At 37.9% G+C, this 25,022-nt stretch overlaps 1 protein-coding gene across 23 annotated transcripts in view; it reads right to left on the reverse strand.

The window, feature by feature from the left end:
- The window catches only part of HYCC2 (hyccin PI4KA lipid kinase complex subunit 2), a 145,624-nt gene that overhangs the window by 51,394 nt on the left and 69,208 nt on the right, over positions 1-25,022 (reverse strand). For 8 of the 23 annotated variants that reach the window (XM_063712462.1, XM_024242950.3, XM_024242945.3 and 5 more), the window contains 1 exon segment: positions 19,904-20,001. The exons of 4 other annotated variants lie outside the window; for them this stretch is intronic. The gene's annotated coding sequence lies outside the window, so the exon portion shown is untranslated. 23 annotated transcript variants of the gene reach the window in all.

Here is a 25,022-nt window from a genome sequence, read left to right on the forward strand (position 1 = left end):
CAGAAATAAATGATATGTGCCTTTCAACAAGGAAAATTAATCTACTATACATTTTAGATAAGGTGACTTGTTTTAGTTTGGAGCACAATTAAAAGAAAATTTTTCAGAAGTAAGTTCTGGCTGGGCGTGGTGGCTCACAACTGAATCTCAACACTTTGGGAAGCCGAGGTAGGAGAATCACTTGAGCTTGGAGTTCAAGACAAGCCTGGCAACACAGTGAGACCTTGTCTCTACTAAAAATCAAGAAAATTAGCTGGGCATGTGGCGTGCACATCCAGTCCTAGTTACTTGGTACCCAAAGGTCAGAGGATAACTTGACCACAGGAAATAGAGGCTGCAGTGAGCTATGATCATGCCACTGCATTCTGGCCTGGGCGACAGAGCCAGACCCTGTCTCAAAAATAAAATAAAAATAAGTTTTATGTTTAATGATACATTTGAAACCTATTATCCTAATGCTTTCATATTTTCTCCAGCAAATTATACTTCAAAGTGGCAAAGACAAGTGTCCTGAGTAAAATCAAGTTGCACATTATCCAGACAAATGCAGTCTACAGTTTTACCAAATACATAACCAGAACAAGCTACACATCATAAAACGAACTGAGAGAGTATAAATGACAAAGCTAGATAAACTAGAAACCAAAGGTTACATATTCAGCAAACTGAATATAAACATATACGCACCATACAAAATAAGGCCTCTGAAGAAAACAGATCCATAAATTTTCTAAAATGGAAAAACAGCTGGGCATAGTGGCTCATGCCTGTAATCCCAGCACTTTGGGAGGGTGAGGCAGGACTAAGCCCAAGGGTTCCAGACCAGCCTGGGCAACATGGTGAGACCCAATATCTATAAAAAAAAAAAAAAAAAAAAACTTAGCCGGGTGTAGTGGTGTGCACCTGTAGTCTCAGCTACTCAGGAGGCTGAGGCAGGAGGATCTCTTGAGCCCAGGAGGTCAAGGCTGCATTGAGCCATGTTCACGCCACTGCACTCTAGCCTAGGCAACAGAGTGAGACCCTGTCTCAAAAATAAATAAATAAATAAATGAACTGGAAAAATGCCCAAGTAGAAAAAGCAAGCTGTAGGATGTAAACTGTAATTCCATTTAAATGCTAAGGTAGTCACCCCTGGAAGTTTATCAGCACCCAAGTAGGCAGCTGCCGAAAAAGCTAAAAACGGATTCCGTAAGAATTAATTGATTTATTCCATAAATATTTCTTAAGCATCAACTATATGGCAGCCATTTGCTAGGATCTGGAAATATAATAATAAACAAATCCAGATGTACACCCACTTTAATGAACCACTTATCTAGTGGAGGACACCAAACACATTTTTTCAAAGAGATGAAGAGAAAGAAAGAAAAGAAAGAAAAGAAAAGAAAGAGAGAAAGAAAGAAAGACACACAAAAGTATAAAACAAAGGAGCCACTATTGACTAAGGAATCAAAAGAGCTTCTCTGAGGTGCTGCTTAAGTTGAGATATCAAAGATTCATAGAATTAAGGGGAGTAGAAAGAGAACATTCTAGGAAGAGGGAACCACTTATATAAAAGGTCCTGTGGTAAGAAAAAGCACAGAAAGTTACAGAATCTAAATGAAGATCCAAGTGGTTTGGAATAAAAGGCACAATGGGCAAGAGTTGAGGGTGGACAGGAAGGCATGGTCCGATGGTATAGGAAGTTTGAAGGCCAGGCATGGTGTTTCACACCTGCAGTTCTAGCACTTTGGGAGGCTGAGGTGAGAGGATTGCTTGAGGCCAGGAGCTTGAGACATGCCTGGGAAACACAGCACGAGACTCCCATCTCTACAAAAAAATTTTTAAAAATTAGCTGGATGTGCTAATATCATGATAGAATCAAATTCACACATAACAATATTAACCTTAAATGTAAATGGGCTAAATGCTCCAATTAAAAGACACAGACTGGCAAGTTGGATAAAGAGTCAAGGCCCGTAAGTATGCTGTATTCAGGAGACCCATCTCACATGCAAAGACATACACAGGCTCAAAATAAAGGGATGGAGGAAGATCTACCAAGCAAATGGAAAGCAAAAAAAAAAAAAAAAAAAAAAAAAAAGCAGGGGTTGCAATCCTAGTCTCTGATAGAACAGACTTTAAACCAACAAAGATCAAAAGAGACAAAGAAGGCCACTACATGATGGTAAAGGGATCAATGCAACAAGAAGAGCTAACTATCCTAAATATATATGCACCCAATATAGGAGCAGCCAGATTCATAAAGCAAGTCCTTAGAGGCCTACAAAGAGATTTAGACTCCCACACAGTAATAATGGGAGACTTTAACACCCCACTGTCAATATTAGACAGATCAACGAGATAGAAGGTTAACAAGGATATCCAGGACTTGAACTCAGCTCTGCACCAAGCGGACCTAATAGACATCTACAGAACTCTCCACCCCAAATCAACAGAATATACATGCTTCTCAGCACTACATCACACTTATTCCAAAATTGACCACATAGTTGGAAGTAAAGCACTCCTCAGCAAATGTAAAAGAACAGAAATCACAACAAACTGTCTCTCAGACCACAGTGCAATCAAATTAGAACTCAGGATTAAGAAACTCACTCAAAACCACACAACTACATGGAAACCGAACAACCTGCTCCTGAATGACTACCGGGTAAATAAGGAAATGAAGGCAGAAATAAAGATGTTCTTTGAAACCAATGACAACAAAGACACAACGTACTAGAATCTCTGGGACACATTTAAAGCAGTGTGTAGAGGGAAATTTATAGCACCAAATGCCCACAGGAGAAAGCAGGAAAGACCTAAAATTGACACCCTAACATCACAATTAAAAGAACTAGAGAAGCAAGAGCAAACACATTCAAAAGCCAGCAGAAGGCAAGAAATAACTAAGATCAGAGCAGAACCGAGGAGATAGAGACACAAAAAACCCTTCAAAAAATCCATGAATCCAGGAGCTGGTTTTTTGAAAAGATCAACAAAATTGATAGACTGCTAGCAAGACTAATAAAGAAGAAAAGAGAGAAGAATCAAATAGATGCAATAAAAAATAATAAGGGGGATATCACCACTGATCCCACAGAAATACAAACTACCATCAGAGAATACTATAAACACCTCTACGCAAATAAACTACAAAATCTGGAAGAAATGGATAAATTCCTGGACACATACACCCTCCCAAGACTAAACCAGGAAGAAGTTGAATCTCTGAATAGACCAATAACAGGCTCTGAAATTGAGGCAATAATTAATAGCCTACCAACCAAAAAAACCCCAGGACCAGACAGATTCACAGCTGAATTCTACCAGAGTTACAAAGAGGAGCTGGTACCATTCCTTCTAAAACTATTCCAATCAATAGAAAAAGAGAGAATCCTCCCTAACTCATTTTATGAGGCCAGCATCATCCTGATACCAAACCCTGGCAGAGACACACACAAAAAAGAGAATTTTAGACCAATATCCCTGATGAACATCGATGCAAAAATCCTCAATAAAATACTGGCAAACTGAATCCAGCAGCACATCAAAAAGCTTATCCACCAAGATCAAGTCGGCTTCATCCCTGGGATGCAAGGCTGGTTCAACATACACAAATCAATAAATGTAATCCATCATATAAACAGAACCGAAGACAAAAACCACATGATTATCTCAATAGATGCAGAAAAGGCCTTTGACAAAATTCAACAGCTCTTCATGCTAAAAACTCTCAATAAACTAGGTATTGATGGAACGTAACTCAAAATAATAACAGCTATTTATGACAAACCCACAGCTAATATCACACTGAATGGACAAAACCGGAAGCATTCCCTTTGAAAACTGGCACAAGATAGGGATGCCCTCTCTCACCACTCCTATTCAATGTAGTGTTAGAAGTTCTGGCCAGGGCAATCAGGCAAGAGAAAGAAATAAAGGGTATTCAATTAGGAAAAAAGGAAGTCAAATTGTCCCTGTTTGCAGATGACATGATTGTATATTTAGAAAACCCCATCGTCTCAGCCCAAAAATCTCCTTAAGCTGATAAGCAACTTCAGCAAAGTCTCAGGAGACAAAACCAACGTGCAAATATCATAAGCATTCCTATACACCAATAACAAATAAACAAAGAGCCAAATCATGAGTGAACTCCCATTCACAATTGCTACAAAGAGAATAAAATACCTAGGAATCCAACTTACAAGACATGTGAAGGACTTCTTCAAGAACTACAAACCACTGCTCAACGAAATAAAAGAGGCCACAAACAAATGGAAGAACATTCCATGTTCATGGACAGGAAGAATCAATATTGTGAAAATGGCCATACTACCCAAGGTAATTTACACATTCAATGCCATCCCCATCAAGCTACTAATGAGTTTCTTCACAGAATTGGGAAAAAACTGCTTTAAAGTTCATATGGAACCAAAAAAGAGCCCACATTGCCATGACAATCCTAAGCCAAAAGAACAAAGCTGGAGGCATCAGGCTATCTGACTTCAAACTATACTACAAGGCTACAGTAACAAAAACAGCATGGTACTGGTACCAAAACAGAGATATAGACCAATGGAACAGAACAGAGGCCTCAGAAATAACACCATACATCTACAACCATCTGATCTTTGACAAACCTGACAAAAACAAGAAACGAGGAAAGGATTCCCTATTTAATAAATGATGCTGGGAAATCTGGATAGCCAAATGTAGAAAGCTGAAACTGGATCCTTTCCTTACACCTTATACAAAAATTAATTCAAGATGGATTAAAGACTTAAATGTTAGACCTAAAACCATAAAAATCCTAGAAGAAAACCTAGGCAATACCATTCAGGACACAGGCATGGGCAAGGACTTCATGACTAAAACACCAGGCAACAAAAGCCAAAATAGACAAATGGGATCTAATTAAACTAAAGAGCTTCTGCACAGCAAAGAAACTACCATCAGAGTGAACAGGCAACCTACAGAATGGGAGAAAATTTTTGCAATCTACCCATCTAACAAACGGCTAATATCCAGAATCTACAAAGAACTTAAACAAATTTACAAGAAAAAATCAAACAACCCCATCAAAAAGCGGGCAAAGCATATGAACAGACACTTCTCAAAAGAAAACATTTATGCAGCCAACAGACACATGAAAAAATGCTCATCATCACTGGCCATCAGAGAAATGCAAATCAAAACCACAATGAGATACCATCTTACACCAGTTAGAATGGCGACCATTAGAAAGTCAGGAAACAACAGATGCTTTTACGCTATTGGTAGGAGTGTAAACCAGTTCAACCATTGTGGAAGTCAGTGTGGCGATTCCTCAAGGATCTAGAACTAGAAATACCATTTGACCCAGCAATCCCATTACTGGGTATATACCCAAAAGATTATAAATCATGCTACTATAAAGACACATGCACACGTATGTTTACTGCAGCACTATTCACAATAGCAAAGACTTGGAACCAACCCAAATATCCATCAATGATAGATTAGATTAAGAAAATGTGGCACATATACACCATGGAATACTATGCAGCCATAAAAAAGGATGAGTTCATGTCCTTTGTAAGGACAAGGATGAAGCTGGAAACAATCATTCTGAGCAAACTATCACAAGGACAGAAAACCAAACACTGCATGTTCTCACTCATAGGTGGGAATTGAACAATGAGAACACTTGGACACAGGGCGGGGAACATCATTCACCGGGGCCTGTCATGGGGTGGGGGGATGGGGGAAGGATAGCATTAGGAGAAATACCTAATGTAAATGACGAGTTAATAGGTGCAGCAAACCAACATGGCACATGTATATCTATGTAACAAACCTGCACGTTGTGCACATGTACCCTAGAACTTAAAGTATATAAAAAAAAAAAATTAGCTGGATATAGTCATGCACACTGGTAGTCCCAGTTACTGAGGAGGCTGAGGTGGGAGGAAGGCTTGATCTCAAGAGTTCAAGGCTCCAGTGAGCTATGACCATGCCAGTGTACTCCAGCCTGAGCAACACAAAAAAAAAAAAAAAAAAATGTTCGGAAATTTCATTGTAATGGTGACAAAAAGGACATACTTTCCAAAATAAACAAAATTGGAACTTTAAACAACTCCCTTATCTCTATTGCTAGATATTAAATTACTGACCTTTGTTTTTTATTTACTGGAAAATTAGAAAGCCATACCTGCTCTGTATCTCAACTATTACCTCTATAGTTTTACAAAAATATCTATCTATAAATACATAGTTGATATTAAATTTTTAAATAATTTTAAAATATCATAAATAGATGCCCATAAAAAAATGGAACTTAGCCCAACCACCCATTCCATCCACAAACACTGTCAACCATTCTTCCAGATCTGTATTTATATATATATATTTATAACATATATGTAGGTAAATATGTTATTTAAATATAGTCATGTGTTCACATCATATATAGTGTTCTACAGTGTGCTTTTAACATTTGTTAAAAACATATCAAAGATCTACAGATCTATCTCATTCCTTCTTTTTTTTTTTTTTGAGTTGGAGTCTCACCCTATCGCCCAGACTGAACCACAGCGGCGAGATCTTGGCTCACTGCAACCTCCGCCTCCTGGGTTCAAGCGATTCTCCTGCCTCGGCCTCCCAGGTAGCTGGGATTCCATGAGTGCACCACCACACCCAGCTAATTTTTGTATTTTTAGTAGAGACAGGATTTCACCACATTGGCCAGGCTGGTCTCAAACTCCTGACCTCAGGTGATCTGCCCACGTCGGCCTCCTAAAGTGCTGGGATTACAGGTGTCAGCCATTGCGCCCAGCTTATCTCATCCTTTTTAACAGCCATAAAACTGTAAGCACAAACCCTTATCTGTCCAATAACTTACTGATGGACACAGACTGTTTTCAATTTTCTTATATTACCACAACATTGTTGCAATAAACACCCTTATACATATTTGTGCATTTGTGTTGTTGTCTTCCATAGTATAAATTCTAAAAATTGTACTTGAAATTTTAAGGTTATAAGATATAAACATTATTGATAGCATATCCAAATCTACTCTCAAAACTATAATCTTTCACAGATTTTTACGACGCATATGGCTGTTACATGTACAGAATAATTTCTTCCTGCTCTGTTTATAAAGCTACTACCATAGCATAGAAACCTAAATTAATCTAAATATAAAACCTGGATTATAAAATTTGCCTGCATTTATTAATATATAAGACTTTTAAAACTAGCACAATGAAAATCGGAATCAGAACACTCTATAACAAAAAAGAAATCACAATATGTATTACTGTATTTTAAAAATCGGCCGGGCGCAGTGACTCATGCCTATAACTCCAGCATTTTGGGAGGCCAAGTCAGGCGGATCTCCTGAGGTTGGAAGTTCGAGATCAGCCTCACCAACATGGAGAAACCCTGTCTCTACTAAAAATACAAAATTAACCAGGTATGATGGCACATGCCTGTAATCCCAGCTATTAAGGATGCTGAGGCAGAAGAGTCACTTCAACCTGGGAAGCAGAGGTTGCGGTGAGCCGAGACAGTGCCATTGCACTCTGGTGTGGGTGACGAGCAAAACTCTGTCTCAAAAAACAAACAAACAAAAAAATCACCTTGCTTGCTTAGTTAAAGCTTGACTCTTCTAAAATTAAAAACCATATTCACGGTTTACTCTTTAAACAATCTGGAGGTTATTTTAGAATATGATATTAGACTAAAATCTAACAATTTTTTCTTTCAATTGTTCTAATACATTGTTTGCATGCCTTTTCTTGTTTCTGTTTCTGCAGAGACTTGAAATACTACTAAAGTCTTACATATATTTGAAAATATTTCCCAGCTACTTTTCCCACTAGTTTTGCACAAGGACTGCAATCATTTATTTACTATCATTTTATTTTATTTTATTTTATTTTATTTTTTGAGACAGAGTCTCGCTCTGTTGCCCAGGCTGGAATGTAGTGGCATGATCTCGGCTCACTGAAACCTCCACCTCCTGGATTCAAGCAATTCCCCTGCCGCAGCCTTCCGAGTATCTGGGATTACAGGCGTGTGCCACCATGCCCAGCTAATTTTTTGTATTTTTGGCAGAGATGGGGTTTCACCATGTTGCCCAAGCTGGTCTCGAACTCCTGGCTTCAAGTGATCAGCCCGCCTTGGCCTCCCACAGTGCTGGGATTACAGGTGTCAGCCACCACGCCCAGCCTATTTACTGTCATTTTATAATATACTTTAATATATAACAGTACAAGCCTTATCCTAATTCATTTTTTCTAAAAATATATTTCATCATTATTGCCAGCCTTATTCTTGCAGGTGAATACTAGACTTTTGATAATAAATTCCTTCCCCACATCCTATCCTCAGGAGCATTTATAAATTAATTCCAAATTACATCTTCACAATACTGAGTTATCCCACAGAGGAGCACAGCACTGCTCTTTCTTAAAAATCCTCTTTTATATGTCTTAGTATAAATTTTGTATTTTCTTCATAGAGGTCAACACAATTTCCAATTAATTCCTATGTGGTTTTTATATTTTGATGCAATTACGATTCGGATTCACTTCCATTATCTTTTCTAACTAGTTACTGTTACACAAAAATTAAGAAAACTTTTTTATTAGAGACAGGTCTGTGTCACCTCAGCTGGACTGCAGTGGTGCAATCATAGCTCACTGTAGTCTCAAATTCCTTGGCTCAATCGATCCTCCTGCCTCAGCCTCCTGAGTAGCTGAGATTATACACATGTGCCACCATGCCTGGCTAATTTTTTATAATTTTGTTTTTTGTAGAGACAGGGTCTCACTATGTTGCCCAGGCTACAAAAACTTTTTTTTTTTTTTTTTTTTTTTTTTTTTGAGACAGAGTTTCGCTCTTGTTGCCCAGGCTGGAGTGCAATGGCATGATCTCAGCTCACCACAACCTCCGCCTCCCAGGTTCAGGCAATTCTCCTGCCTCGGCCTCCCGGGTAGCTGGGATTACAGGCATGCACCACCATGCCCGGCTAGTTTTTTTTGTATTTTTAGTAGAGACGGGGTTTCACCATGTTGGTCAGGCTGATCTCGAACTCCTGACCTCAGGTGATCCGCCCACCTCGGCTTCCTAAAGTGCTGGGATTACAGGCGTGAGCCACCACGCCCAGCCACAAAAACATTTTTTAAACATCAAAATTAAAAGTTTTTTAGATAATTATAATTATTTAAAACATTTTAAATGGTTTAAATCAAGATGTCTATGTTTTAGGAGAAATGTATAAACAAGTCATCTTTTAGCTAACTATAAGGAATTTGTTTTTTTTTTTAATGTGTATTACTACTTTCCCAAAAAGTGCAAGAAAAAACTACAATTAGTCAATTTTTTTTCAAATGTTCTCTAAAGAACATAAACTGCCTTTAGAAATCAAAAAGAAAGCTCTGTGTGTGTGTGTGTGTGTATGTGTGCGTGCACGCGTGTGTGAGAGATGAGATCTCTCTCTGTCTCCCAGGCTGGAATGCAGTGACACAATCAGGGCTCACTGCAGCCTCACAGCCTTGATCTTCCAGGCTCAAGCAATCTTCACACCTCAGCCCCCTAAGTAGCTGGTACTACAGGCATGTACCACCATGCTTGGCTAATTTATTTTATTTTATTTTATTTTTTGAGACGGAGTCTCGCTCTGTCGCCCAGACTGGAGTGCAGTGGCGCAATCTCGGCTCACTGCAAGCTCCGCCTCCCGGGTTCACGCCATTCTCCTGCCTCAGCCTCCCAAGTAGCTGGAACTACAGGCGACTGCCCCCACGCCCGGCTAATTTTTTTGTATTTTTAGTAGAGACAGGGTTTCACCGTGTTAGCCAGTATGGTCTCGATCTCCTGACCTCGTGATCCGCCTGCCTCGGCCTCCCAAAGTGCCGGGATTACAGGTGTGAGCCACTGCGCCCAGCCTAATTTTTTTTATTGTACATAGAGAACAGGTTTTCCTATGTTGCCCACATTGGTCTCACTTCTGGGCTCAAGCACTCTTCCCATCTCGGCCCCTCAAAGTGCTGAAATTACAGGCATGCGCCACTGCACCCAGCCAAGCCAAACACTTTTTAAAAAGCAACACAAATCTTTTAACTTGATATATACTTTTTCAGAATCCCTGTCTGATATAGGGTCCAGAATATTTATTTTGGAAAAGTCCCTCAAGTAATCCTGATGACCATCCTCTAGTTTAAAAAAAAAAAAAAAAAAAAAGTACCATCTCCAGGCTAAATTACTATTTTAAATTCCTGTTTTATCTTTCCTATAACCACAAATTTAGCACATTGAATCTCTATAGTTTCCACCCATACCACTTAAAAAAATGACTAAAAATGAAATACCTTTAAATAGAGAAATATAGTGGTATTAATAATTATAATCATAACATCATATTTTCCAACTCTATAAAAATACTAGTAGTTTTAAGACAGTAATTTATTAAGTATTTTAAAAGACAATATGAAATAATATTTTATGAAAAAGAAAACAAAAGGCTTAACTAAATCTGGGTGCTTCTGTATTGGGTGCATATATATTTAGGATAGTTAGCTCTTCTTGTTGAATTGATCCCTTTACCATTATGTAATGGCCTTCTTTGTCTCTTTTCATCTTTGTTAGTTTAAAGTCTGTTTTATCAGAGACTGAGATTGCAACCCCTGCCTTTTTTTGTTTTCCATTTGCTTGGTAGATCTTCCTCCATCCCTTTATTTTGAGCCTATGTGTGTCTCTGCACGTGAGATGGGTTTCCTGAATACAGCACACTGATGGGTCTTGACTCTTTATCCAATTTGCCATTCTATGTCTTTTAATTGGAGCATTTAGCCCATTTACATTTAAGGTTAATATTGTTATGTGTGAATTTGATCCTGTCATTATGATGTTAGCTGGTTATTTTGCTCGTTACTTGATGCGGTTTCTTCCTAGCCTCGATGGTCTTTACAATTTGGCATGTTTTTGCAGTGGCTGGTACCGGTTGTTCCTTTCCATGTTTAGTACTTCCTTCAGGAGCTCTTTTAGGGCAGGCCTGGTGGTGACAAAATCTCTCAGCATTTGCTTGTCTGTAAAGGATTTTATTTCTCCTTCAATTATGAAGCTTAGTTTGGCTGGATATGAAATTCTGGGTTGAAAATTCTTTTCTTTAAGAATGTTGAATATTGGCCCCTACTCTTCTGGCTTGTAGAGTTTCTGCCGAGAGATCAGCTGTTAGTGTGATGGACAACCCTTTGTGGGCAACCCGACTGGCTGCCCTTAACATTTTTTCCTTCATTTCAACTTTGGTGAATCTGACAACTATGTGTCTTGGAGTTGCTCTTCTCGAGGAGTATCTTTGCGGCGTTCTCTGTATTTCCTGAATTTGAATGTTGGCCTGCCTTGCTAGATTGGGGAAGTTCTCCTGGATAATATCCTGCAGAGTGTTTTCCAACTTGGTTCCATTCTCCCAGTCACTTTCAGGTACACCAATCAGACGTAGATTTGGTCTTTTCACATAGTCCCATATTCGTTGGAGGCTTTGTTCGTTTCTTTTTATTCTTTTTTCTCTAAACTTCTCTTCTCGCTTCATTTCATTCATTTCATCTTCCATCACTGATACCCTTTCTTCCAGTTGATCGAATCGGCTACTGAGGCTTGTGCATTCGTCACGTAGTTCTCATGCCGTGATTTTCAGCTCCATCAGGTCCTTTAAGGACTTCTCTGCATTGGTTATTCTAGTTGGCCATTCGTCTAATCTTTTTTCAAGGTTTTTAACTTCTTCGCCACGGGTTTGAACTTCCTCCTTTAGCTCGCAGTAGTCTGATCGTCTGAAGCCTTCTTCTCTCAACTCATCAAAGTCATTCTCCGTCCAGCTTTGTTGCGCTGCTGGTGAGGAGCTGCGTTCCTTTGGAGGAGGAGAGGTGCTCTGATTTTTAGAATTTTCAGTTTTTCTGCTCTGTTTTTTCCCCATCTTTGTAGTTTTATCTACCTTTGGTCTTTGATGATGGTGACGTACAGATGGGGTTTTGGTGTGGATGTCCTTTCTGTTAGTTAGTTTTCCTTCTAATAGTCAGGACCCTCAGCTGCAGGTCTGTTGGAGTCTGCCGGAGGTCCACTCCAGACCCTGTTTGCCTGGGTATCAGCAGTGGAGGCTGCAGAACAGTGGATATTGGTGAACAGCAAATGTTGCTGCCTGATCGTTCCTCTGGAAGTTTTGTCTCAGAGGAGTACCCAGCCATGTGAGGCATCAGTCTGTCGCTACTGGGGGGGTGCCTCCAAATAGATGCAATAAAAAATGATAAAGGGGATATTACCACCAATCCCACAGAAATACAAACTACCATCAGAGAATACTATAAACACCTCTATGCAAATAAACTACAAAATCTAGAAGAAATGGATAAATTCCTGGACACATACACCCTCCCAAGGCTAAACCAGGAAGAAGTTGAATCTCTGAATTGACCAATAACAGGCTCTGAAATTGAGGCAATAATTAATAGCTTACCAACCAAAAAGAGTCCAGGACCAGATGGATTCACAGCCAAATTCTCCCAGAGGTACAAGGAGGAGCTGGTACCATTCCTTCTGAAACTATTCCAATCAACAGAAAAAGAGGGAATCCTCCCTTACTCATTTTATGAGGCCAGCATCATCCTGATACCAAACCCTGGCAGAGACACACACAAAAAAGAGAACTTTAGACCAATATCCCTGATGAACATCGATGCAAAAATCCTCAATAAAATATTGGCAAACCAAATCCAGCAACACATCAAAAAGCTTATCCACCATGATCAAGTGGGCTTCATCCCTGGGATGCAAGGCTGGTTCAACATACACAAATCAATAAACATAATCCAGCATATAAACAGAACCAAAGACAAAAACCACATGATAATCTCAATAGATGCAGAAAAGGCCTTTGACAAAATTCAACAGCTCTTCATGCTAAAAACTCTCAATAAATTAGGTATTGATGGAATGTATCTCAAAATAATAAGAGCTATCTATGACAAACCCACAGCCAATATCATACTGAATGGACAAAAACTGAAAGCATTCCCTTTGAAAACTGGCACAAGATAGGGATGCCCTCTCTCACCACTCCTATTCAACATAGTGTTGGAAGTTCTGGCCAGGGCAATCAGGCAAGAGAAAGAAATAAAGGGTATTCAACTAGGAAAAGAGGAAATCAAATTGTCCCTGTTTGCAGATGACATGATTGTATATCTAGAAAACCCCATCGTCTCAGCCCAAAATATCCTTAAGCTGATAAGCAACTTCAGCAAAGTCTCAGGATACAAAATCAATGTGCAAAAATCACAGGCATTCTTATACACCAATAACAGACAAACAGAGAGCCAAATCATGAGTGAACTCCCATTCACAATTGCTTCAAAGAGAATAAAATACCTGGGAATCCAACTTACAAGGGATGTGAAGGACCTCTTCAAGGAGAACTACAAACCGCTGCTCAATGAAATAAAAGAGGACACAAACAAATGGAAGAACATTCCATGCTCATCGGTAGGAAGAATCAATATCGTGAAAATGGCCATACTGCCCAAGGTAATTTATACATTCATTGCCATCCCCATCAAGCTACCAATGACTTTCTTCACAGAATTGGAAAAAACTACTTTAAAGTTCATCTGGAACCATAAAAGAGTCTGTATTGCCAAGTCAATCCTAAGCCAAAAGAACAAAGCTGGAGGCATCACGCTACCTGACTTCAAACTATACTACAAGGCTACAGTAACCAAAACAGCATGGTACTGGTACCAAAACAGAGATATAGACCAATGGAATGGAACAGAGCCCTCAGAAATAATGCCACATATCTATAACTATCTGATCTTTGACAAACCTGAGAAAAACAAGAAATGGGGAAAGGATTCTTTATTTAATAAATGGTGCTGGGAAAACTGGCTAGCCATATGGAGAAAGCTGAGGTTGGATCCCTTCCTTACACCTTATACAAAAATTAATTCAAGATGGATTAAAGACTTAAATGTTAGACCTAAAACCATAAAAATCCTAGAAGAAAACCTAGGTAATACCATTCAGGACATAGGTATGGGCAAGGACTTCATGTCTAAAACACCAAAAGCAATGGCAACAAAAGCCAAAACTGACAAATGGGATCTAATTAAACTCAAGAGCTTCTGCACAGCAAAAGAAACTACCATCAGAGTGAACAGGCAACCTACAGAATGGGAGAAAATTTTTGCAATCTACTCATCTGACAAAGGGCTATTATCTAGAATCTACAATGAACTCAAACAAATTTACAAGAAAAAAACAAACAACCCCATCAAAAAGTGGGTGAAGGATATGAACAGACACTTCTCAAAAGAAGACATTTATGCAGCCAAAAGACACATGAAAAAATGCTCACCATCACTGGCCATCAGAGAAATGCAAATCAAAACCACAATGAGATACCATCTTATAGCAGTTAGAATGGTCAGGAAACAACAGGTACTGGAGAGGATGTGGAGAAACAGGAACACTTTTACACTGTTGGTGGGACTGTAAACTAGTCCAACCATTGTGGAAGTCAGTGTGGCGATTCCTCAGGGATCTAGAACTAGAAATACCATTTGACCCAGCCATCCCATTGCTGGGTATATACCCAAAGGAATATAAACCATGCTGCTATAAAGACACATGCACACATATGTTTACTGCGGCACTATTCACAACAGCAAAGACTTGGAACCAACCCAAATGTCCATCAATGATAGACTAGATTAAGAAAATGTGGCACATATACACTATGGAATACTATGCAGCCATAAAAAATGATGAGTTCATGTCCTCCTTTGTAGGGACATGGAAGAAGCTGGAAACCATCATTCTCAGCAAACTATCCCAAGGACAAAAAACCAAACACCGCCTGTTCTCACTCATAGGTGGGAATTGAACAATGAAAACACATCGACACAGGAAGGGGAACATCACACACCGGGGCCTGTTGTGGGGTAGGGGAGGGGGGAGGGACAGCATTAGGAGATATACCTAATGTTAAATGATGAGTTAATGGGTGCAGCACACCAACATGGCACATGTATACATACGTAACAAACCTGCATGTTGTGCACATGTCCCCTAAAACTTAAAGTATAATTAAAAAAAGAAAAAGAAAGACATACAAATTGTTGATTAAAAAAAAAAAGCTTAACTAAAAGACAAAGAGTATAAGGTCTTTCATAGAACCACATGCCAATTTTTAAAAATTATCCTTTGTGTTTCTGGCCACCTTTGGTCTTTGTACCTGCCACCTGGCATTCTCTTCCAGCTCTGTATATGGCTGGAGTAGACTCAGTTCATGTATCACCTCCTTAGAGAACCTTTCCCTATATACTTTAATCAGCTACCCCTACCTTCCTCCTCCCTCCAACCTCATTACTCTGCCCATTTTCTTCATAGCATTTAGCACAATCTGTAATTAATGTTATTTGTTTACTTAATGTCTGTCTTTTCTACTAGAATCTGTACTTTACAGGGACAGGCACTGTATCCCAAGTGACAGGCATATAGCAGGCATCCAATCATCTGTTGATTTTGAGCACCTTCAGCACTGACAGTGTTATTTCTGGCCACAACAAAACCTGAGATTTCTGTTTTCTAAGTTAAACTTGATAATTTTCCTTGGAAAACTAAATACCAAATGGAAGTTAAATACCTTCTTCAAATATCGTCCAGAAATTTTTGACAAGTAGATGTTGTCCCAGATGCATGAATTAGTAACACCAACCTTGCCAAGGTTTGATATAAGAGACTGAATGATTTGGCAATTTTGTTGTCTTTGAATTAACTGACAGATGTCAGGCAATCTTCTACTGAGATAATTGTTCATTTCAAAGCTGTATCATACAGTGATATACAGCAGATATTTTAAACAACAATTAGGGACACAAATCCAATTAATATTTCAACCCCATGTGGTGCCACTAATACCAACTAACTGAATAAAAGAATACATAAAGCTAAATTCTAGAAATACCAAGTATAGGTGACTACTACTACTTCACAATTTACTTGGCTGGTCGCTGAAAAGTTTCTTCAGACAAGTCACACCTCGATTTCTAAAAACATCAAAATGTGAAAAAAAAACTGTGTCTTAAAAGTGAAGAAATAAATTACTAGCGAGCCCATTAAGTATAAACATGGTACCAGGTGTTTCCTCTATTTTATCTGATTTAATAACAGGTGGCAGAATGTAGTGGTGTACAGCAGCAGTTCTCAGCTTTTTTTGGTTTCAGAATTTCTTTCATTAAAAAAGTTCATTTATTAATTCATTTGAAAATAAGCCTATTATATGTTAACATTTTAAAGTGAAAATTATGTTCTTCTAAAACAAAAACAAATTGAGAATAGCGTTTTTTTGTTGTTGTTTTTTGTTTTGTGAATCTCATAATTTTTTTTTTGTTATCTCATAATTGTTTTATTTGTTTGTTCATTTTTTTGAGACAAAGTCTCTGTTGCCCAGGCTGGAGTGCAGTGGCAAAATCTCAGCTCACTGCAACCTCCACCTCCCAGATTCAAGCGATTCTGCCTCAGCCTCCGAGTAGCTGGGATCACAGGCACGCACCACCATATCCGGCTAATTTTTTTATTTTTAGTACAGATGGGGTTTCGCCATGTTGGCCAGGCTGGTCTCGGACTCCTGACCTCAAGTGATCCACCTGCCTCAGCCTCCCAAAGCGCTGTGATTACAGGCGTGAGCCACTGTGCTCAGCCTCATAATTGCTTCTGCATTCAATCTGTTGCAGAAAAACCTCACTGTATATTTAAGACAGAATGACAGTGAAGATGGCAAATACTGTCTTTATATTAATATGAAAAATAGTTTTGACCCTATGGACCCCCTTAAAGGATCCTGAGGATCACATTTTGATCACAAACCCTGGAGCAAGGTTGCCTAAGGTTAAAGTCACTTACTAGCTATGTTTAAACCCCTGTACCCTCTTACTATCTATACTCAAACCCTCTGTCCCTCATTTCAAAACTAGGAATAGCGGTATCTACTTCATATAGTTTTTGTATACTTAGAACAGTTCTTATCACAAGATAAACATTACATAGTGTTTGCTATAAGCATTATATAATCTCCATGATACTATGTCCTATGAAGTAGCTTGTTATTCTCATCTAACAGATAAGAAAATTAAAGTGTAAATGGGTGTGTGACCCATACAAGGTAACACAGTTTAAGTGGCAGAACTCAGATTTGAATCTAATGCCATAATTTTGAAATCTATGATTGAAAAAGGCACTAGGTAATCTGGTCCCTGTCTTATGGTTCATACCACTCTCCCCACAGCTTTCTATGTTCTGGCCATACTCTCCTTTGAGTTTCTTTATAGCTTTACGTGCACCTTAACTCCAGCACATCTGTGCAGGCTGTTCCAGCCTAGAATGCTGTCCTGCTCCTGCTACTTAAGTGGCTGGCTCCTTCTGATCTTGTAAGTCTCAGCAGTCTTTCTGAACCACTTTATGTAAATAGCAGCTCTTTTTCCATTCCCCAGTATTTTCCATTCCAACACAAGATTTATTTCCTGCTTAGAACTTCGGGTTTTGTAACTTATTAGACCTCATTACTTACTAATTGTCCATCTCCCCACTGGATTGTAAATTCCAAGAGAACAGGGTACATTTTTGCATTGCTCACTACTATGCATTCAAAGCTAACAAAGATACTATGATTTCTGGATGTAAGACAGGTACTTAAAAAATATATATATATAGTCAATGAACCATACTGTTTATATGTCCTCAGACAACTCATTTAAACCCTTTGGGCTTCAGTTTCCTACAATGATTAGTTATTTTCTGACTCTAAAATCCTAAAAATAGATTTTAGTACCTTCATTTGAAAAATAGAATAGTACTGATTACAGAGAAATTCTGTAAACATATATTTTCTTTTTTTATTTTTTTGAAACAGAGTCTCACTCTATTGCCGAGGCTAGAGTGCAGTGGTGCAATCTCAGCTCACTGCAAGCTCCTCCTCCTGGGTTCATGGCATTCTCCTGCCTCAGCCTCCCGAGTAGCTGGGACTACAGGTGCCTGCCACCACGCCTGGCTAATTTTTTGTATTTTTAGTAGAGACAGGGATTCACTGTGTTAGTCAGGATGGTCTCGATCTTCTGACCTCGTGATCCACCCGCCTCAGCCTCCCAAAGTGCTGGGATTACAGGTGTGAGCCACCGCGCCTGGCCAAACATATATTTTCTAACTAGGCACAGCACTCTTGGTACATAGAGATATCTACAGAGCACAGCTACAAATAGACTGCAAGGTATCTTTTATTTTTTGAGATGGGGTCTCGCTATCTTGCCCCAGCTGGTCTTGAACTCCTGGGCTCAAACAATCCTCCCACCTCAGCCTCCCGAATAGCTGAGATTACAGCATACACTACCGTGCCTGGCCTTGCAAGCTTTCTGTTTATCTAACCATAAAATATAAAATTCTGAGGATCATTTCTTCTACTGTATATTACAATCTATCACATCACCTGGTAAAAACTATACTTAAAAGAACTCAAGCTGATATTCCAGCATGCAGCTTAATTCAGATCCATACTGCCTTAGTTCCAGAATGTATAACAAAGAGGCTATCACAGAAAATGACTATCTTTTTGGTAACTATGACAATGATGACCTTTTTATTATTAATAGTATTACCATTATTTAGAGATGAGTTCTTGCTACATTGCCCAGGCTGGTTTTGAACTCCTGGCCCCAAGCAATCCTCCTGCCTTGGGATTAGAGCTAGGATTACAATGTGCACCACTGTACCAGAGATGGTAATGGCAACCTTTATTAGCAAGCCCTAACTACAACATAATGAACAAAATAATAAGCTGCTGGAATGTGATCTGAAGAAGGTAAAGAACTACTTGTGGGGAAGAAAACTCACAGTTTTTGTCCAAGCTCTCTAAGTACAATAATATGTGTCCTTGGGAAAGTTACTTAACTAATCTCTGTCTTCAAATTCCTTACTTATAAAACGAGAATAATGCATGTCGCTATGACAAAGGTTTATTTTTAAAGATTTAATAAATCAACACACATAAGGTCTTACTTAGAACAGTGACTGTACAACATAAGTCTTCAATGGATGCTTGCTACTATTATTATTATTATAGAAATATTATCAATATAATTATTTATTTTTTGAACAATTTAGGAGGCATTTTTTTCCTGTATAGTACAGAGATTATTCATCCATTCTTTCAACTAATATGCACTGTGAATACCAATTACATGCTAGGTACCAAGTAAAATGTTAAAGATACAACAGTGAGCAAAACTAACTGTGATAAGTGCTCTCAAAGGTTTCTTGTGGATCAAAATTATGGGATAAACCAAGCTATACAATTATCAGGACAACATATGAAATAGCCAGCGATGGTTTTGCTACTGCTAATTTTCAAACTTGACCAACAACTATGAAGATATTTCAAGGTGTAAGTAAGTCTAAAACTTAGGCATTTAAGACATACTGTTAGTATAATTACCAAATTTCCTAAGGAAAAGCCCAGAGCTGCACTGTCTAATAAAGGAAGCTACTTGTGGCTAGAGTCTCCCATGTTGGACGGCACAGATATAGAATACAGCCATCATCAAAGAAGTTCTATTGGACAGCATCGATCTAGATGTAGCCGGATAATGCAATTATGCTGAGTAAATTCAATTCTTCAATAAAGTTTAGATAACAGAAAGGTTTTTAAAAAACACATTTATAAAAGGGAAAAACTTTCAAAATAGATTTCAAAGGCAATAATTAAGATGTCATTATGTTAGGTAAAACTGCTTAATAAATAGAAGCTATCCAGCAAAGATTACCAAAAATGCTAACATGTCTAATGATATAGAAAATTTATCCTTTATCCTCTAAAAAGTTAAAGTCTTAATTTTACCTGTATTAAGATCAGTTTTCTAAAGGAGGAGGTGGCACAGGAATTCGGCAGAGTTCAAGTGGGGAATTCATTTGTTAAGAGTTAAATATTTTCCAATTCTATAAAAAATAAAAATAGAAAACTGAAATACTGAGGTAATATTCTCAAGAATGTAATACAAAGAACAGTTTTGATAGGCATTTACGATATAGCTTATCTAATTTTAAGAAATAATTATAGATCTAAAAAATTTCTGTAATAACTAGCATACTTGTATACCTTTATCAAATCTAATTAAAAAGCATTATTTTGAAGACAGAAAGTCTGAATTTTAATTTCAAATTTGCCATTAATTATCTATAAGACCTTGAGCAGATTACTTAAATTATCTGGAGCCTCACTTGCATTATTTGTAAAATTAAGTCCCTTCCAGACAAAAATTCTATGACTCTTTTGAAACATGTTACAGTGATTTTTCTTTCTCTCTCTCTCATACACAGACATACAAACACACAATCATTTTAAAAATACCCTCATTAAAATCGTAATATGCAGTATAAAACCAAGCTTAAGTAATAAGTATCATAAGCTACAAAATTATTTTGGATGGGTTTCACATAACTGAAAAACTTATCTTTTTTAGAAAAGAACACAAAAAATGCTCTTACTGAATTTTTGGCAGAAAAACACATTAAAAGATTTTGTCAGAATCATTTTCAAATTGCTAAAATGGAGACTTTTCTTAGAAAGTAATAACTATTTTCATGTGTTTGCTGACTACATTATGCTCTACCTTCTTTGATACAAAGAATACTGTGATAAAATTCTCTTAGAATTATTTTAACTGAAGATGCGTCAGGATCCCCTACTCCACCACAGCAACTGACACTTTATCTCATATACTGGGCTTTCACATGTGAGTTTTGTTTTATGAGAAGGTTCTGCAGTGGGGGGAAGAACTTGAAAAGGGCTAAGGGAGTATCTCTGGAAAGACACAAAAGAGACTGGTAGTATTTTGAGAAGGGGCACTTGATATCATGGAAATAGGGTGGGAAAGACTCTCTTTTTGTACCTTGGGAATTTTGAACCACATCCACCAAGATGACTGCCAAATTTTTGAAGCAGTCTGTAGGCAGAACGGCTATGTGGGGAATTTCTACAGAGACAAACCTCCCATAGACTTCCAGGGCCAAGGAGATAGATACTCAGTACTCTCAATTTAAAAAGTAACAAACAAAAAGGCCAAATGACAAGAACAATGAGTTTATTAAACTTTAAGACAACCCTAAAATAGCTCAATCCCTGTCTGGTTGAAGGTAATTAGGTCCGTACCAATTTGTGCAACAGAGAAAAATGTGATCCCTACTGAGAACACTGCATAGCGCCTCTATGGTTCTTTCATATACCAAAGTCTGGCACACAATTTAAAAATTACTAAAAAATACAAAGGGATAAAAAAAGTGACCAATAATTGAGAGAAAACTAGACAAGAGAATCAGACTCACAGATAATTTTAAAATGAAGTTAACGCACAAGGACAATTATTTAAAGTAATCCTGATTAATAGAAAATAGAAGGGGAAATGTATAAAACTGCTGAAGATGCAACATTTCACTAATGGATTAGGAACTACAAAAATAATTAAATAAGCAATCTAAAACCGAAAAATACAATATGTGAAATTAAGAACTCAATATAGAGCCCTCTCAGTGCAGCCGGCAGCACATCAGTCTCATAATCTGAAGAATTTAATATATTGGTCTTAGAGCAAATGAGACACAGCAGAATACAGGATGAGTAAACTAGAAGGCAAATCAATAAAAAATACCCAAACTGAAGCATAAAGGGAAAAGAATGGAAGAGAGAGGAAGGGGAAAGGGAAAGTAGTGAAAGGAGGAGAGGGAGAGGTTTAAGAGAAATGTGACGCACACTCACAATGTCTAATATGTGTATGTGTGTGTCACAGTTCTCATATATATATATATATATAAAACAGAAATCCTAGAAAAGTAGAGAAATTGATAAATGCAATATTCTAAGAAAGAATAAATGGGAGTTTTCAAAAATTGATGATAGAAATCAACCTAGAAATTCAGAAAGCTCTGCCAACACCAAGCAGGACATATTAAAAGAAAATTCTACCCAGGATGGATGCCGTAAATTAGGGAAGGAAGGGAAGAAGTAAGGATGGAGAAAAAAATCATAAAAAGGCAGCCATAGGAAAAAAAAGAGTTGCTCTTCAAAAAACAGTAAGACTCACAAATTTCTCAACAGAAACAACAGAAGCCAAAATATAATAGAATAACAGTTAAAGGGCCAAAGAGAAAATAACTGCCAATCTAGAATACTATGCCCAGCAAAACTATCCTTCAAAAATAAAGGTGAAATTTTAAAATTTGCAAAAAAAAAAAAAAAAAAAAAAATCTCACCTTCAAGCCTGTACTAAAAGAAATTTAAAAGGAATTATTCAGACAGAAGGAAATTATCCTAAATCATAAACACGGAAATGTAAGAAGAAATAAACAATATCATCTGCTCAGTTCTGGGGCATAAAAAATATATATATAGGGGTAAACAGTGTAAAGAAATGTTAATAGTGACAGTTCAAAACAGTAACTGAAATGCCTTATAAGGTTTAAAGGTTCTAAGATTTTAGCAGTTGTGTGACACTAGTAATAGTATTAGTTTGTATTATACTGTAAAAAGTTAAAGAAGGAAGTTGTAATTTCTAGGATAACCATTACAACAAAATTATATATATATATCAAACAAGTTAGAAGGAAAATATAATATTTAATCTAAAAGCAGGCAAGAAATAGGAAAAAAAAAACAGATGGGCCAAATAGCAAATGACAGTAAGATTATACATATAAACCCAACTATATTAATAATTATATTACAGTATATAAACCAAGCTTGTCCAACTCACAGCCCAGGGAGGGCGTTGAATGTGGCCTGACACAAATTTGTAAACTTTCTTAAAACATTATGAGACTTTTTTTTGCAATTTTTTTTTTTTTTAGCTCATCAGCTATCATTCGTGTTAGTGTATTTTATGTGTGGCCCAAGACAATTCTTCTGCTTCCAGTATGACCCAGGGAAGCCAAAAAAGTAGATACCCTGATATAGAAAAAATTCTTCTAGTAAAAGACGAATTTTGTCAGACTGGATTAAACCAAGAAGCACAGTCCTTAAAAAAATCACACTGATTTCAGAGAAAGATTTAGAATTTACGGCAAGAATGATTATTAGAGAGTAAAGTAATATTAATGAAGGGATCAATCCAACAGGAAGGTACCACAATCATAAACTTATATGTACCCAGTAACCTCAAAATACATAAAGCAGCAGGGCATGGTGGCTCAAGCCTATGATTACAGCATTTTGGGAGGCTTGAGCTCAGGAGTTCAAGACCAGTCTGGGCAACATGGCGAAACCCATTATCTACAAAACAAACAAACAAACAAACAAAAAACAACCAGGGTGTGGTGGTGTGTGCCTGTAGTCCCAGGTACTTGGGAGGCTGGGAGGATCACTTGAGCCCAGGAGGTCAAGGCTGCAGTGAGCCAAGATCATACCACTGCACTCCCGCCTTGGCAGCAGAGTAAGACTCTGTCTTAAACAAAAAAAAAGAAAACAAAAACATAAAGCAAAAATTTGCAGAATTAAAAGGAGAAAAAGACAAAGCCATAATAATAGTTGGAGACCCACATCTCTCTCAGCAAATTGACAGAAAAAGCAACCAAAAATCAGTAAGATCTGAATGGTGCAATTAACAAACCACCAAAATGACTAATATAGAACACTGTACCTAGCAACTACACAATTTGAATTCTTTTCTTTTTTCTTTTCTTTTTTTTTTGAGACAGAGTCTCGCTCTATCGCTCAGGCTGGAGTGCACTGGCGCAATCTTGGCTCACTGCAACCTCCGCCTCCCAGGGTTCAAAAGATTCTCCTGCCTCAGCCCCACCGAGTAGCTGGGAATACAGGTGCATGCCACCACCCCGGCTTTTTTTTTTTTTTAATTTTTAAATTTTTTTTTATTTTTAGTAGAGACGGGGTTTCACCACATTGGCCAGGGTGGTCTCGATCCTCTGACCTCGTGATCCACCTGCCTCGGCCTTCCAAAGTGCTGAGATTACAGGCGTAAGCCACCGCGCCTGGCAAAAATTTGAATTCTTTTCAAAGACTCCCTGAACACTCAGCCACAAGAGAAGTTTCAACATACTTCAAAAAAGATGATGGCATGCAAAGTATGGTTTCTAACCACAACAAAAATAAGCTACAAATCATTAACAACAATAACAAAAATAAATAAAAACCTAGAAAAACACCAACTACCTGGAAAATTAAAATTACATTTCTTTTTTATTTTTTAAATTTAAAATTAAATAGAGATAGAGTCTCACCATGTTGCCCAGGCAGGTCTTGAACTCCTGGGCTCAGGCAATCCTCCTGCCTTAGCCTCCCAAAGTGCTGGGATTACAAGCGTGAGCCACTGCACCTGGCCTAAAACTACATTCCTAAATTATCTATAGGTCAAAGAAGAAATCTCTACAAAAAATAAAAAAAATAAGCTGGGTGTGGTGACACACACCTGTGGTCCCAGCTACTCAAGAGGCTGTGAGGTGGGAGGATTGCTTGAGCCCATGAGTTTAAGGTTGTAGTGAGCCGTAACTATGCCACGGCACTCTAGCCTGGGCAACAGAGTGAGACCTTGTCTCAAAAAAAAAAAAAAATCCTCCCAAAACAAACAAAAAAAACCATGTCAGTATAAAATGGACACATTTCTTAAAAAATATAAATTAAATTACTAATGCTGAAAGAAATAGAATATCCAAATAGCCCCAAAGCAAATAAAGAAATGGAATGTATTATTAAAAATCTTTCCTTAAAGAAAATCTCAAGTAAAGATGGTTTCACTAGTGAATTCTTTCAATTACGGGAGAAACTACACCAAGCTTATAAAAGTCTTCCGGAGAACAGAAAATAATAAATATGCTGAGGAGGGAGAAATCTCTTGAACCTGGTAGGCAGAGGATACAGTGAGCTGAGATCGCACCACTGCACTCCAGCCTGGGTGACACAGCAAGACCCTGTCTCAAAAAAAAAAAAAAAAAAAGGAATAAAGACTTCCTAA

Source organism: Pongo abelii, chromosome 11, assembly GCF_028885655.2.
Source record: "Pongo abelii isolate AG06213 chromosome 11, NHGRI_mPonAbe1-v2.0_pri, whole genome shotgun sequence".
Lineage (NCBI taxonomy): Eukaryota > Metazoa > Chordata > Mammalia > Primates > Hominidae > Pongo > Pongo abelii.